We start from the raw sequence: 4,410 nt of genomic DNA, 5'->3' as shown, positions 1-4,410 counted from the left end.
TTTGATTTCTCATGAGCATGCTTCCCAAATTTTATTTTATTTCTTTTAACTTTTCTACCCTTTTGTTTCTATCATCCATGTTCCCAATAGGTTTCCCACATTTTAATCTATTCATAATTTTCTATCTTAAGCTAACCAAGGATTCAACTTGGGATTTTATTTTGTTTTTCTGCTTAAGGCTAGTAGTGTGGCTAAATAGAATAAAAGGGATTTTAAAGGCTCAAGGGGGCTAACAAGGGTGATGTGAAAGGTGGGTTATTTTGGGGTAAGTGAGCTAAAATTAAATGATGGCCTTAATCATTCTTTTGGTATGTATCTAGATTCTATAATTGGACATATAGATTAAAGCAAAGTAAAAAACATCAGAATAAAAAGAAGTGAAACACAGGAATGAAATTATGGTTTGAATGCAACCATACAATTAAGCTCAAAACTCACAGGCTATGTGTTCTCTAACTCAAGCATCATATATCATTCATATCTGTTATGCAGGTTTAGTTAAAAATTACCATTATTCTCATAAAAAAATTATTTAGGGTAGCCTTTAAAGTTTTAATGTTCCTCCTTGATGAAATGTTGTCAACTTAACTATATGATGTAATGCTATATATACAAGGTTTATGGATTTAAATCTGTTATGTTCAATTTCCTAGCTTACTTCCTTTTTATATTTTTCAAATTAACTATGCTATCTTATGCTAAAAAGGGTAAACTATACTAATTAATCCACTACTAAGTCAGAATTGCAAACTAAACTAAATAACTAAAAATATGAACTAAAAATGCAAAATGCAAAAATAGAGTAAAAATACATAAAAGTAGCAATGTATAAGTACTCAGAAAATAACAGTAAAAAGAAAAATACAGAAAAATATCCAAAATAAAAGAAAAAAGAGATGTAGTGGTTCACCAAAATAAAACGCCAGAGATGGCGACCTCCCCACACTTAAAATGAAGCATTGTCCCTGATGCTCAGTCAAGCCGGGTGTGAAGGGGTGTCATCACTGGTAGGGATGGTAGCTGGAGGCTCTGTGGTGGTGGTGGGCTGAGAGTCTGACTGTTGTAGAGGCGGTGCTGACTGAATCGGGATCTCCGGATCTGCAGCCTCGATCTGATGCGTAACCTCCTGATGTGGTGCAGCCTGCTCTGTGTCTGCCTGCTGATGGGTCTCCTCCTGGAAGTGAGTCTCTTCCTCGTGCTCATCCTCCTCCTCCTCTGATGGCTCTGATGGTGTGTCGGGCTCAGAGGAGATGTCACCACCCTGTCGGATCATCAGCTTCAGATGCGAATAGCGTCGCTGGTTGCGACGCTCCAATCTCTCATACCGGCGCCGGTTACGGCGCTCCATCTGATCAAGCTGTCGGAATAGGCGGTGCACGAGGCGGTATATAGGCTCAGAGGCAGGTGGAGGTGCAGTGGTGGCAGCAGGGGCAGCAGGGGCAGCCGTGGATGAAGAGGGTCCAGCAGACGGTGGGGCTAGCTCATCAGTAGTAGTGAAGGGTGGTGGTCTGTAGCCCAAAGCTAGGAAGTTCCTGCTATGAGGAATGATCTTCCTGCAGTCCGCTGCTGGTGGTCTCTCATCGGCATCCTCCCATGGCACGTCAGCTCGACGGCCTAGCTGTGTAACCAGATACGGAAAAGGGAGGGTGCCTCGGACGTGGACCCTGGCCATATAATGCCAGATAAAGCGTGGCAGATAAAGGTCCTTACCCTCCATCACACACCATAGGAGGGTAATCATAGCAGCTGGGATCTCCGTCTCATGAGTACTCGGCATCACATAATTGCTCAAGATCTGGTGCCATAACCGAGCCTCATCATTTAAGTACGCCCTCTTGATCCCTCTAGGCATGGTGGTATCCTAACCCATCTCCCAAGGAACAGTCGGGTCGAGAGCTATTCGTGCCTTTACAGCATCCCAATCAAACTGCATCAGGTGCATGTCCTCCTCAGCCTTTGAATAACCATCAGGCTGATCGGACTTGGCTGGGAGCCGGAGAATGTCCTCTATGGCCTCCTCAGTGACCAGAATCTGCCTTCCTTTCAGGTTCACTGCATCTAGGGTGGTGATGTAGTAGTTGCAGTAGAATTCCCGGACCCAAGATGTATTGACCTCTGTCAGTGCTCTCTCCAGAAAGAACCAGCCTCTTTGCTTGATTTGCTCAGTGGTGTACTGCTGGAGTGCTTCTGGAATCCTCAGAGTTCTCTCCAGGTATAGATTCCTGGAGTTTGCAAATGCCGGACACTTCAGCTCACAATATCGGTTTGCAAATTTTATTGAGTCATTTACAGGGAACAGCTGGTCAGCTTTTTCCTGCTGTGTAAAGTTCTTCTCCCGCCACGAGGAATCATGCATGAGGGCAATGATGGACTGGGAGGAATCTCCTCTCTTACACTTGCCAGTAGCCTTGCCTTTTCCATTCCTTTGTGAGGCAGATATCTTGAAAAATGGAAAACTAGGATATGGATAAAGATAGGGAAGCAAATAGGCAATTAAACAAAGAAAACTCAAAGTGGCAAGGGAAAATGGGAAATAGGTAAATGAGTTAAGTAATGGTGTATTGAGGATTGTATAGTAGTTTAAAATTTTGAAAGGAAGAATTAACAATCCAAAATGTATCAGAATCCAAGTTAAATAGAGAAATTGTCATAATGCCATGGTTAGAAAGTTAGAGGAAAGTGAAAAAAATCAGAAAAGAGATTTTGAAAAGGTTAGTATGGTTAGAAGTTGAAAGAAGAGTTAGTAAATTAAAATTAGTGAAGCAGTAAAATGTGGGTTCAAGTAAGTGGCATAAAGAAAATATTCCATGTAACAAGGATTCACAATTATGACTAGAAATAACTCACAACCTAACAAGGAAAACAGGGTGATGTTGATTCAAACAGATATAAAGAAAGCAAGAATTGGAATCAGAATATCACAGATGCAGTTTATAAACCAGGAAATCAAAGAGAATAAGAAATTCTGCCATAGCATTCATGAAATGGTTTGGGTAAAGCAGAGGACAACAGAGTTCAGATTGCCAAACCAAAACATGAATGAAAACAATTCACAAAAAATTTGGGCAGCATTCCGGCTAAAGTTGGATTGTCCCGGAAAATAAACAGCAAACAAGGCAGTTCATATGAATTAAAAAAACTTGCTGTAGTTACCTATAATTAATAGAAACAGGAAAATTTAGAGTAACAAGCAGCAAATGCAGGAAATCACAGCATATGAACAAGGTCACAGGAACAGCAGAATTACAGTTTTGATAAAACAGAAGCATGAATAGTGCAAGTAAATAGACCTAGATCCACTAACCACAGCCTAATCTACTTAACAACCTAAAATCCACTACAACATGCATATCTAGCTATCCTAAGTATGAACATAAACGGAGAAAAAATAAAAAAACTACGAATGGATAAAAGGGCTTGCGTGCTGCGGAACTTGGAAGGCTGAATAAGGAGAGTAGGTAGGAAGGTGGTTGGGTGGTGGTGATGGTGGCGTCCGGTGGTTGGCACGGTGGCTGACGGTGACGTCCGGCGCGGCGGCTGGCGGCGGTGGGAACGGCGGTTGCTGCTATTAGGGGGTAGGGGCTTTGGGAAAGGTAATGGGTGAAATAGGGGAGGGGGTTGGATAGGGGACAGGGGGTGGCGTGGCTGGGATGGCCGGCGGTGGTGGGTGGTGGTTGAGAGTAGAAGAAGAAGAGAGGGAGAAGAGGGTTGGGGGCGCGCGACTGATAGGGTTCGCATGGCTAGGGGTTATATTTTCAAATCCACGCGATCGCGTGGGGGACGCGGTCGCGTGGTGGGGGTGATAATGGGGTGACGCGATCGCGTGGTTCGCGCGATCGCATGAGAGGGGTGGAAGAGGGGATGACGCGATCGCATGGGTCGCGCGATCGCGTCGCTGGAAATTGTGCTAAACACACGACTCCAGCACCGTTTTAGCACAACTCTCTATCTCCTTCTGGGGTGATGTGCAATCCATGCGACGCGATCGCGTCGCTCACGCGGTCGCGTGGGATTGGTATTGTGCAAGTGACGCGATCGCATGGGGCATGCGATCGCGTGGGCCAATTTGTGCAAAACGCACAAGGGCCGCACGATTCCATCCTAACTTTCTGGACGTTGGATTTTGACGCCGATCTCCAAGGCACGCGGCCACGTGGATGACGCGGTCGCGTGGGTAGTGTTTTCGCAATATGACGCGATCGCATGGGGCATGCGGTTGCGTCGTGCATCCCTTTTTTTTATGTGTATGATAAATGCAGAATGCAGTGATTAACATGAATGCTGTGCATGATTCCAGCTTCAATGAAGTAAAATGAAAAGAAAATAAAAATGAAAGCAATTAACAAGAATTAAATTGAAAAAGAAGCGACCATACCATGGTGGGTTGTCTCCCACCTAGCACTTTTAGTT

Source organism: Arachis hypogaea, chromosome 12, assembly GCF_003086295.3.
Source record: "Arachis hypogaea cultivar Tifrunner chromosome 12, arahy.Tifrunner.gnm2.J5K5, whole genome shotgun sequence".
NCBI lineage: Eukaryota > Viridiplantae > Streptophyta > Magnoliopsida > Fabales > Fabaceae > Arachis > Arachis hypogaea.
The sequence above is the reverse complement of the archived record's forward strand: the minus strand, read 5'-3'. Positions refer to the sequence as shown.